Below are 13,827 nucleotides of genomic sequence, written 5' to 3'. Positions count from 1 at the left end.
TCTAGTCAACATCGTCAACGGTAACGCCAACTTAGAAAATCCCTCAATGAATTTTCTATAATAACCTGCAAGTCCAAGAAAACTTCTTATCTCAGAAACTGACTTCGGAGCTTCCCACTTAGATACCGCTTCTATCTTAGAAGGATCAACAACAACACCACCTCTTGAAACCACATGACCAAGAAAACTAACCTCTTCTAACCAAAATTCACACTTAGACAGTTTAGCAAATAACTTCTTATCTCGTAGAACTCCTAAAACCACTCTCAAATGCTCAGCATGCTCTTCTTTAGATTTCGAATACACCAAAATATCGTCAATAAACACCACAACGAACTTGTCTAGGTACGGATGGAAAATCCTATTCATATACTCCATAAATACTCCAGGCGCATTAGTCACACCAAAAGGCATTACAGAATACTCATAATGTCCATACCTTGTTCTGAAAGTAGTCTTCTGAATATCCTCAGTTTTCACACGTATCTGATGATACCCCGATCTCAAATCTATTTTGCTGAACACACTCGCACCAAACAACTGATCCATCAAATCATCAATCCTCGGCAAAGGATACCGATTCTTGATCGTCACTTTATTCAGTTGCCTGTAGTCCACACACAACCTCATAGTACCTTCTTTCTTCTTAACCAATAACACTGGTGCGCCCCACGGTGACACACTCGGACGAATAAATTTCTTATCCAACAGATCTTCCAGCTGACTCTTCAATTCAGTTAACTCAACAGCAGACATACGGTACGGAGCCATCGATATCGGCCTAGTACCAGGTACCAAATCAATCGAGAACTCAACTTCACGCTCTGGCGGTAATTCATTCACTTCTTCAGGAAACACATCAGGAAAATCACACACCACGGCTAGATCGCAAATCACCAGTTTATCTTTAGCCTCCAAAGTCGCTAACAGCATAAACAACTCTGCCCCATCTGCTACTGCCTCATTCACCTGCCTTGCTGTTAGAAACAAACTCTTTCCTTCCTCAATCTCAGGAAAGATCACAGTCTTATCAAAACAGTTGATATAAACTCGGTTAAACACCAACCAGTTCATACCCAGGATAACATCAATCTGCACTAGTGGAAGACACACGAGGTCCATCCTAAAGTCTTTACCAAAAATACTCAAAGGACAATTTAAACAAACTGAAGTAGTAGTCACTAAACCCTTCGCAGGAGTATCAATCACCATACCCCCATGCATCTCATATATCTCAAATTTAAGTTTCACAGCACAATCCAAAGATATAAAGGAATGAGTCGCACCTGTGTCAATAATAGCTACAAGAGGAAAGCCATTAATATAACACGTACCTCGGATCAAACGACCATCTGCAGAAGTCTCAGAACCCGATAAAGCAAAGACCTTGCCTCCCGACTGATTCTCTTTCTTCGGCTTAGGACACTGTGGACTGATATGACCCACCTCTCCACAGTTGAAACAAGTCACAGTCTTCAACCGGCACTCTGCGGCCAAGTGACCACCTTTTCCACACTTGAAACACTTCTTCTCATTACTGGTACACTCATGGATACGATGTCCAGCCCGACCACATCTGTAACACTTAGCAGGGGCACTGGAGTCTCCCCCACTAGGTCTCTTCATCCCACTCTGTCTCTGGAAACCTTTGCCAGCTGCACACGGTTTCCCACGATCATTCTGATTCTTGCCTTTCCTATCAACCCTCTGCTGATAGCTCTCCGCTCTGGCCTTGGTATCCTGTTCAAAAATCCTGCAACAGTCCACCAAGTCAGAAAACACTCTGATCCGCTGATACCCAATAGCCTGCTTGATCTCGGGACGTAACCCGTTCTCAAACTTCACACATTTTGAAAATTCCCCAGTAGCCTCATTATAGGGAGTGTAATACTTCGACAGCTCTGTGAACTTAGCAGCATACTCAGTAACAGACCGGTTTCCCTGCTTCAATTCTAAGAACTCTATCTCTTTCTTTCCTCTAACATCCTCTGGAAAGTACTTCCTCAGGAATCTCTCTCTGAACACCGCCCAAGTGATCTCAGCACTCCCAGCAGCTTCCAACTCAGTGCGGGTAGCAACCCACCAATCATCTGCTTCCTCTGACAACATATGCGTACCGAACCTGACCTTCTGGTTATCGGCACACTCAGTCACTCGGAAGATCCTCTCGATCTCCTTCAACCACTTCTGAGCACCCTCTCGATCGTATGCTCCCTTGAACATTGGAGGATTGTTCTTCTGGAACTCACTCAGTTGACGAGCAGCTCCCAATCCCACAACATTCGGATTCCCTCCAAGTACTCCAGCTAGCATACCCAGAGCCTCAGCAATCGCAGCATCGTCTCTACCTCTTCCAGCCATCTCTATTCTGAAAACCCAACAAGCTAAAACAATAAGTACTGATAGGGTTACACAACACCTATCACGTACAGGGAAACAGAATAATTTCGACTCGACTCGACCGACTATGCTCTGATACCACTAATGTAACACCCTTCTAAAATACCCCAATAATTAATTAAAACAACAAAATATAAATCAGAGTAGATATGCAATTAAGGGTGTCACACCTGACACTTCACACCATTCACCAACATAACTGGTCATGCTCATTTGTTAATCAGAATAAAACATTGCACAATTCGCAGCGGATAGAGATCTAATCAATCATGCAAACCATGTAACACATTACATGTAAAGTTGTTCAACAACCAAAATGAATACAAAGTAAAACATCCCATCCCGATGTTACATATATCAGAGCATAACCCACTAAGGAACTACACTAGACTCCAAGCACTAGCTTCTACTCAATCACTGCTCGTTACCTGAAACATAGTTGTAAGGGTGAGTTCCTCAATCGATATAATAAGCATTATAAAATATCATGTAATGCTAAGTAAATTAACACATTTCATCACCCTAATCATATCACACATTCAGCAACGGCAACATCAACTCATAATCATACTCAACACAACACAACACAAAACACACGTATAATATTGGAATACATCCATTCATATTATACGTCATACATACATTATGCAATGAGACTCCATGCATGCGGTACCGACTATTCGTGAACACATAGTTCAACCTCACCGATCAAACCCAGATACAGCTACCAAGCTCACTAGTCCCACTCATTTGAGACCTAGTGACTCACTCACTAATTCCTCACCATGGGAATTAGCTACCACCCCAAGGGCTATGCCATGCACGCTAAATCACCTAGCATGCAAACATCAACAATCATCCACAATGGATATATGCTCACACTCTAAGCCATAAACAGTCCATTCACAATTGCATACATAATAGATACATTCACAGCATTATGCATACAATCATACATCATCAACATATTTATCACATAATCATATCATGTCATGCCACATAATCAACCACAGTATTAGCACACTCTACTAATACCTATACTGCTCAAAACAACGGGAAATGATCCCTACTACATCATACACCAACATAGGCCAAACATCAAATATGTACACAATATTTAAATATTAATTTTTCATCTTTCAAACAGTGTTAACCGGTTAACGCCCTGGGTTAACCGGTTAACGCAAACAGAACACGCTTCCTGGCACATTTTAACAGTGTTAACCGGTTAACACCCTGGGTTAACCGGTTAACGCAAGACAAACAACAATATTTCACAATTCATAACAGTGTTAACCGGTTAACACCCAGGGTTAACCGGTTAACGCAAGACAGAAAGCTGTTCCTGCACTAACACGAAGCAGAATGCAGAATTCTCCGCATTTTCCGCCGTTGGAGGACTTCCGGACCTCCGATTCCAATTCCGTAAAAAGCTACACGTTCGGAAAATCACGACGCATCCAATTATAGATTCAATTACAGTTTTAACACAACTTATTCATCTCAATATCAACATTCATCATTCCAATTAGGGTCGATTCAAATGGTTTATCACTACCCATTACATGTTAACCCATAATACCCATTAAACGACGATAAACCCCCCTTACCTGAGTTAATCCGGCAATCCCTTAGCTTCAAGCTTTTCTCTTCTCCAACCTTCGTTCTCTTGCTCTTCCTCTTTGCCCTTTTCTCACTTTCTGTCGCTTCTCTGGTTTTCACGTGAAAAACTCTCTTTACCAAATGGAACTCTTTATATATATATTCCAATTCCAATTCCAATTTATTTTATTCCAATAATAATAATAATTCCAATAATAATCCAATTATTTAATTAAATTAATAAATATACTATTAACTTAAATTAAATAATTATCATATTTTATCGGGGTGTTACATAAAACGCATAGCATGATTTCATGAGTTTTGAATTTCGAATTCCAACCTTATAAAGATGCAGTTGTGGAATTTGTGCGTTTCAAGATGCCAATTGCCAAAACAGAAGTTGAATGATGATGTAGAAGTTGAATGGAAGAGTTCTTGCAGCTCGATTATGCTCCAGGTAGAAGGATCCTCAATTTTCCATGGATGAGCAAGGTGATGACAGCCACGAATTCTTCCAGCTTTGGCCACAATTGAGTTCAACAGATGTACAATTTCACCTGCAAATGAAGATACAAGCAAGAACAATGCAAAGCACTGATGAAATTTGATGAAATTCGTGAAAAAAGTGTGAGAAAGTTTGAAGAAAATTGGAGAGAATTTGATGATTTTTGCTTTTGGATCTGAGAAAAATGAAATTGATTCAGAGTTTCTGTTACAATTATGCCTTTATACCATGTATTAATCCAAATGTTAATCAAGTTTAGGCAAATTGGAAGTGATTAAGCAAAATGCATTTTCATGAGTTTTGGCCAAAATGCCCTTTTCAAGTTCAGTCAATGTAACAGTGCAAAAACCAGTTCAAGCAAGTCATATTTGTCATTTGGAATGTGTTGGAAAAGGTTTCAAGTGCAAATGACATGTAATTTTGAAAATCACTATTTTTCCCACCAATTTTTAAATGGTTCACTTGAAAAATGACCTTTTCATGTGTTGATTTTTGATGAAATGTAATGATGCATTATGAAAGTTCATGTCAAATGTGACTTGCTCAAAAAAGAATCACCCAAATTGGCCTTTCCATTCAAAAGTTATGGCACTTTGAATTTCAACATTTTCTGAAAATGATTTGATCATAACTTGCCAACCACACATGAGAAATGAGTGTTCTTGGACTTTTTGGAAAGGTGAGATAAAGATCTTCAACTTTCATGTTGAACAAAATTCCATTTGAAGCTTGTATGATGATGTAAATTTGAGGAGAAGAACTTTCCATTTTTGGCAGTTTCCAATTACAGGTCACCTGCCATTTTAGGAAACTTTTGATCTGACTTTATTTTCTTCAACCTTGATCTTTGATATGTCAAATGAGACTTGTATGGACATGAATGAAGCCTTTCAAACCATCTCCCACCTTCCAATCCATAAAATCAGGCACGGTTGACCACAGTTGACCACAGTTGACTTTCTAGGGTTTCAGCTGAAATTCAGCTTAACTGATGACTTCTGAGCATCCAATCTTTGGCCAAATCACTTCAAAATGATCCTTAGACCATATGAACTTGATAAATCAACCCTAGGGCTTTGTCTCAATGGAAATTACACTTGCTTGCTTGATTAACTGATTCTCCTGATCAGTTGACCTAATCTGTCTGAGGGTGCTACAGTAGGCAACGGGTTCATCCGTTCAAACACAAAAATAATAAAATTGTATATTCTTTTCTCATCCTTTCAATCCATGTTTGCACAATAAATATTTCATAAACAAATAACATTTCGTACAACAAGTGTGAAAAGGCCTCCCTAGGAGTACCTAGGACGTTTTGGGTGCCTAACACTTTCCCATTGCGTAATTAACCCCTTACCCCGATCTCTGATCTTTTCATTGGTTTTCTATGTGTAAAACTTCTTAGGCTTTTGTTCGCTTTTTAGCCATTCCTTTGGATAAATAAAAGTGCGGTGGCGACTCGATTCTTTGTATACTTTGCTTTTGGTTTAATCAATAAATTATAAAGTGACGAATACACCGCTACAACAGGATCAGAGCTTCAGCATGAATTCGGAACCACAAATCAGAGTCATCTGGAACCCAAAGTCATCTGGAACCCAAAGTCATCTGGAACCCATATTTCTGAACCAAGTCACCAACAGGTCAAGAGTCACCAACGGTACTTGTAAAATGATTCATTCCCTCCCCACTCACGGGTGTCATCTAGGCCAGGGTAAGGTCAAGAGAAACGCAGGATAAACAACCCTTTCAAGAATATCATCATGTACACACCAGATGTATGCACCGATAATACCCCATCAGGATCTGAACTGCTCGTGATGCCATGTTCCGCTAAGTGGCGCAATACCACCCGCTTCCCATGAATCACTCTATTCCTAGGTGTCCTAAAGTCACTCATAGCCTGGGTATTGGGCCTTTTACCTCTTGTAACTCCCACCCCACAGAGAAACAGAGACACAACCAGCACAATGAAAGTATGATGCATGCAAACATAAATGCAAACATAAACAATCACAACATAATCATAAATTCAATAAATAAAGCAATAAAAGCAACCAATACTATCCTAAAGAGCGCTAGGATTGACTCGCTTAGGGAAGATGGACCATCAAGAGGTCAACTTCTTTGTTGTCCCAGCAGAGTCGCCAGCTGTCACATTACGCGAAAAACCGGCGGGAAAAAGAAACAACAGAGCCGCCACCGTGCGTTATTTATCCCAAAAGAGGGAAAGGAAACGCTCGAAGTAAACCTGGAAAAGACATGGTCTCGCGACCAGAGATTGATAGGATCGGGAGTCGGTTATACGAAGGGAAGGTATTAGCACCCCTACGCATCCGTCGTACTCGACGGGATCCACGCTCAGAAAGGATAGAAAGAAGGTTGCTAAAAGACTGCTCAAAACTGCACACACATTGAACTAAAACACAGGTGAAAGACGGAAGAAGAGGTCTCGGCAGGATATCTCATCCTGGGCCTACGTAGTTTGTCAGACACAAACATCAGAGTCGACGTAGTTCGGGGACATGGGAATATACTCGCTAGGATGTCGCATCCTATGCATACGTATCCTCTCTAACCAGAGAAAGAATCAGAGCACTCGTAGCTCGGCTAACGCACGCCAAACGAAACACAAACAAGAAACCGACTGCCAATCGCTGGACTTATGTCAGACTCCGAACAAACAAACACACCCAGGAAACCGACTGCCAATCGCTGGACTTACGTCAGACTCCAACAAACAAACGCACACAGGAAACCGACTGCCAATCGCTGGACTTACGTCAAACTCCAACAAACAAAGATAGGAAACCGAATGCCAATCGCTGGACTTACATCAGACTCCAAACGCACACAAGAGGGTTGAAAAAGAAAAAGGGCGCCCAGAGAGATCAGCTCAATCTCCTGCCTACGTACCTCATCTGGTATGAGGATCAGGGCGACGTAGTTCCCCTAAACAGGGAAAGAAATTCTATCCTAACCAGAGACAAGGGAGATAACAAGCTACTAGGGAGACTATGACTCGAGCCTAGAAGTTGTCATGCATACGATCCCTACGCTGAGGTCTCTATCCTAACTTGCACGGGAAGCAAGCTAGCCTAAACACAGCACAGTCAAGCAAACACAAGCACAAGAGAGCAAGCACATACACTATATGCAAACAAGTGGCTCATACAAGGCTAGGCTGTAGAAACAAGCCAACTGGAATGGGGTGTTTTTAGCTCTTAACCCTAACATTGAGAGTTAGGGTGAAGCAGATGAAATGGAGATGAGGGTTATGCCTCATAGCTCTTATCCCTGGCCTGGGAGAGCTTGAATCAAATAGAAAGTGTGGGAGTTCAGAATGAAGGAACTCTTCTCCACATGACTGACACAACAAGATCTTGGGTTCTTATTCAAATTGCATCAACACATGGTGTGAGCAAAGTGAATGACACAACTGAATAGCAGCGGATGGATTGCACATCCCTTTTATCTGCCAATTGCCTCTTAAGAGGACTTAACCTGCTTGGCACAAAATTAAACAACCACAAACATTGCCTCTTAAGGAGGACTTTAGACAGGTGCCTGCCAACATAACATGACATGTCTTCCAGACTACATGAAGATCAAGGGATTATACCTAAGTGGTATGCCAACCACAAGCAAGCAAAGCAAAGTTCAAATGAACTTAAAGTAACTTAGGTACCTGAAGGAGCAACATCAATCATGGAGATGCATTCTTGAACCTGAAACTCACAACTCAAATGGTAAGTCCAAACCCCTAGGTCAATGCCTAGGGTCAAAAGGGGATCAAAAATCCAAAACAGAACTTGATATTCAATATGGATCATATTTAATCAGTCAAGAACAAGTCCTAAAAAGTACCAAACCAAAATCATCATGCAAGTTCATGTAATAGGCAAGAGAAGTCAATGACCAATTCAAGGCACACATTTGAACATTAAGAATGAAAATTCCCAATCAAAACAGAAATGATTCAAATAAATCTGGAGAAATTCATGAGCATTCAACACATCCAACATGATCATCATACCAAAAATCAGAAGCATTAGAGGTCATTTGGCATGGAAATCAAATTGCACAAGTTAGACAACCAAATATGTGACACAAATTGTCACACCATGCAAACATAGGCATAACACAGAAATGCTGAATGGGAAAAATACCAAACCAAGCCTAAAACATCCATTAACATGTCTAGAATTAGCATGTAAAATTTCAAGTCCATTGGATTAAAAACAAGCATTTCATGATAGTTTGAACAAAGCAAGGTCATACATGCACACATGATCAATCAACCTAGAGCTAATAAAATTCCAGCCATGCACAACTTTGAAACTCATCATCATTAAAAACTAGACATCTCAAGGATCAATTTGCAAAAAATTGGGAGTGATATGATGCATTTTTCAATTTAATATGATTTTTAGAATTTAGCATAAAAAATGAAAATCAAAGATGAACATGGCATGGCAAATGGAGGGAAAATGGTAAATGCTGAAACAATTTGAAAAGTGCGCTCGCTGGGAATCGATCCATGTACGCATTTGAAATGAGCGCGCGTTGATGCCAAACGACACCATTTCACACAAAACCCTAAGCTCGTCCAGATTTAGACGCTAGTCCTTCGCTAGCCTGCAAAACTCCGTCGCTAACATGAACATTCATCATCTTCATCATGAAGAAGATGAAGATTCATACGCCAATTTCCAGAAATTCCAGAAATGTCCAGAATTCAACAAAAATTATATCAATAACAAGATCTTGCAATGTAGAACACGGATCAATCAACATCTAAACCTAAATCCACATAACAAAGGAGAATCAAGCAGGAACATTTTTGGATGCAAAACTTAAATCACTCATAACTCAGTGAATACTACATCATTTCAATTGATTTTTCTACCAGAATGATCAGCAACACAAGATCTACACAAATATGTACATGAATTTGAGAATTATGAGGTTCGAAACTTGACCTCTTGAAGAACAGCAAGTTAAAAACGCGTGCTACAAGGCTCAGCAATGGTCCAAATCCACTAATTAATGCTTGTAGTGATGGTTGATGAAGGAATTGAAGCTCCAGCACGTGTGAATCCAGCTTAATTTGAATTTTCCATGAACACCTTCAAGCTTCAAGCATGCACGATTTTGAGCAAAAAATCACCAATGGCACGTTCAATCTCACTCAAAACCACTCAAGGATCAGGAATTATGCAATAGAAATGAGATTTATGTGAGGAATCTTGAAGTTCCTTGTGAGAGATTTTTTTTGCAAATATGGATTTCTAGATCTGAACTTGTGTCCTCTTTCTCAATTCAGTTGTGATTAAGCTTATATATGCCTTGCTAATTTATCTGATATCATGATTAGGCCAAAGCTAATTGAGATTAGAATAAACCAAGGTGTATGCACCAATTTGAATTTTCACCTCATGCATGGGAAGCACACGTGAACAGTACACCATGCTGGCCCAAATCCACTCAAAATTACTCCATGCACACATTGGAATTGGAATTACATGCATGTGATAAACCAATTTTGATTTTGGCAATTTTCCTTCAAAAACTTCATGAATAAGCAAGTGATCATATATTCTAATTTCATGCAATGTGATGGATGTTTTGGAAACTTCATGACATGAGAAACATTTTGCAAAAAGAACCACCAAATTTGGAGTCTTGGTTCAAAAGATATGGCCATTTGAAGTTTCAAGCACACTTTGCAATGATTTGATCATAACGCCTTAACCATTCATTAGAAATTCATGATCTTGGACTTTTTTGGAAATGGGAGAGAAAGATCTTCAACTTTCATGTTGGACAAAAATTCATTTGAAGCTTCTTTGATGTTGGAAAGTTGAGTTGAAGTTGGTCCAAAAACTTGCCATTTATGGAAACTTTCAAATTACAGGTCACTTTCCATTTTTGGAAACTTTTGATCTGGCTTCAAAATCTTCAAGGTAGATGTTTGACATGTTGAATAACCTTCTTTGGGTCATGAATGAAGTGTCTCAAACCATTTCTCCATCTCCTAGCCCTCAGTTGACTTGCAGTTGACTTTTATGGGCCCCAGATGACCTGAAACTGCACTGTGGACTTTGAGCCTCTAGCCTTTGGTCAAGTTGCTTCAAAATGATCCTTGATTCATGTAAGCTTTCTAGAACAACCATAGAGCCTTTATCTCAGGGAAAAAACCTTGGTCTCTCTTGCACAAATGAATTCTCCTGACCAGTTTTGACTGATGAAATGCAATGATGCAATGTACTATGCAATGATAATGACCTAAAAATGAAATGGATGTACAAATGGGGGGTGCAAATTTAAGGTGCTACAGATGGCGCTGTAAATCAATATGGAAATGGTATCGGGGCAGTGATTATTACTCCTCAGGGCATACATTTTCCGTTTATAGCAAGGCTAACTTTCAAATGCACGAATAATATGGTTGAGTATGAGGCTTGTATTATGGGATTAGAAGAGTGCATTGATCTAAGGATCAAGCATCTTGATGTATATGGTGATTCGGCCCTCGTTGTTAATCAGATTAAGGGTGAATGGGAGACGAATAAGCCTGGCCTCATTCCGTATAGGGATTATGCGAGGAGGATTTCAACGTTCTTTACTGAGATCGACTTCCATCATATTCCTCGAGATGAGAATCGGATGGCAGATGCTCTTGCTACACTTGCTTCGATGATTATGTTTAAACTTTGGAATGAAGTTCCCAATATCACTGTGATGCGCTTGGACAGACCAGCTCATGTATTTGCAGTTGAAGAAGTGGAAGATGATAAGCCATGGTACTATGACATCAAACGTTTCCTTCAGAGGCAGACTTACCCGTCTGGGGAATTTGTGAAAGATAGGAAGACTTTGAGGAGATTGTCAGGCAGTTTCTACCTCAATGGCGATGTACTTTATAAGAGAAATTTTGATATGGTGCTGCTCAGATGCGTGGATAGACACGAAGCAGACCTGTTAATGACTGAGGTCCATGAAGGTTCATTTGGTACTCATTCCAATGGACATGCCATGGCTAGGAAGATGTTGAGAGCAGGCTACTATTGGCTGACAATGGAGTCTGACTGTTGCAAACATGTGAAGAAATGCCATAAGTGTCAAATTTATGCGGATAAGATTCATATTCCCCCAACACTTCTGAATGTGATTTCATCACCATGGCCTTTCTCCATGTGGGGATTTGACATGATAGAACCAAAAGCGTCCAATGGATGTGTGCCTGTGAAGCAAAAGCTTAGAAGAACTCATCTTGAAATTGTAGTGAAGATTAAAGAAGAAGTTCATAAGAAAATTGATGCGGGGTTTCTGGTGACTTCTACATATCCTCAATGGGTGGCCAATATTGTGCCAGTGCCTAAGAAAGACGGAAAATTCTGAATGTGTGTGGATTACCGTGACTTGAATAAAGCTAGTCAAAAAGATGATTTTCCTCTACCACACATTGATATGTTGGTAGATCGTACGACTAAATTCAATGTCTTTTAATTTATGGACGGATTTTCTGGTTATAATCAGATTAAAATGGCACCCGAGGATATGGAGAATACAACATTGATCATACCTTGGGGAACATTCAGTTATCGAGTGATGCCCTTCAGTTTGAAGAACGTCGGAGCCACGTATCAGCGTGCTATGACTACCTTGTTTCCTGATATGATGCACAAGGAGATCGAGGTGTATGTTGACGATATGATTGCAAAGTCGAAAACGGAAGTTGAACATGTAGGACACTTGCTGAGGTCTTATCCTCATTCCCCTTTTGATATGCTTACCCTGACGTTCAATGTCAGTGGTTAAGAGCCCATTTGATTACCTATTCCATGGCTTGTTTGTCGAGGTTGATATGACCCCTCTTGACTAAAGCCCTACCCATGTATGTTTGAGCCCCCTTGGTGGCATTTTACTTTATGCATGCTTGTTTTGTATGGTGTGACAGTCTCCCCATAGGATTGTTAGGCTTCGTATAGTCTCTCGTTTGCATGTCAATTAAGGTAGCACTGTTCCTTCGTCTAGGACTTCCTTTTTGCATGAGCATTCCTAAAACACAAACAAACTCATTGATTTTTCTTCTCCAAAGAACACGTTAACTCCTTCTACTACAGGCGAGTAAGTCTCCAAAGGTCGAGCATCCGGTAGATTGCGTAGTAACATCGTTCATCTAAAAAACACAACCCTTAATCCGTAGTTAGCCAAACTACGGCTTGCTCTGATTCTCATTCCAGATGAGATACGTAAGCATAAGACGCGATGTCTTAGCGAGCACACTCCTCTTTAACCCCTAGGTAGCCGAGCTACGAAGACTCTGATTCTCATATTCAGATGAGATACGTATGCAGTGGATGCGACATTCGTGCGAGTCATTTTCGTTTTAAACCCTCTTTTAGTAAATAGTACATTAGATAAACCCACACCCTTTAGACAAGAACAACAAAAGTGGATCCCGTAGAGTACTACGGATGCGTAGGGGTGATAATACCTTCCCTTCGCATAATCGGCTCCTGAACCCAAGATTTGGTTGCGAGACCCTATCTTTTCCTTTCCTTTTTCCAAGTTTACTTCGAGCGTTTCCTTTCCCTCCTTTGGGATAAATAAGACACGGTGGCGACTCTTTTGTCATTTCTTTCTCGCCGGGTGTTTTTTCGCATACTATATTTTTTAGGTTGCAACAGCTGGCGACTCTACTGGGGACACATTTTCCCTAGTGGGCCTTTCCTAGCGTTTGTTTGTTTATTGTCTATTGTGTGTTATTTATTTATTGCTTTGCATACGTATCTGCTTGCATTGCATCCTATGTGCGCTTTACTGTCTCATGCATACTGTGCTGGTTGTGTATCTGTTTCACTGTTGGGTGGGAGTCACAAGAGGTAAAAGGCCCAATACACAGGCTATGAGTGAACTTTAGGACACCTAGGAATAGAGTGATTCATGGGAAGCGGGTGGTATGGCGCCACTTAGCGGAACATGGTATCACGAGCAGTTCAAATTCTGATGGGGTATTATCGTTGCATACACCTGGTATGCATATGATGATATTCTTGAAAGGATTGTTTATCCTGCGTTTCTCTTGACCTTACCCTGGCTTAGATTACACCTGTGAGTGGGGTGGGAATGAATCATTTACAGGTACTGATGGTGACTTGCTCTGATGGTGATCGCGTCCTGTTGGTGACTGTTGTTTGGTTCTTGTTGGTGACCGTTGGTTCTGAAGTAGGAGTTCTAAATTGACACTTGTGTTCTATGGTTCCCGATTCCGAATTTATGCTGAAGTTCTGATCATGCGCATTGGATAC

Source organism: Lathyrus oleraceus, chromosome 7 (genome assembly GCF_024323335.1).
Source record: "Lathyrus oleraceus cultivar Zhongwan6 chromosome 7, CAAS_Psat_ZW6_1.0, whole genome shotgun sequence".
Lineage (NCBI taxonomy): Eukaryota > Viridiplantae > Streptophyta > Magnoliopsida > Fabales > Fabaceae > Lathyrus > Lathyrus oleraceus.
Note: the sequence above shows the minus strand (reverse complement) of the source record.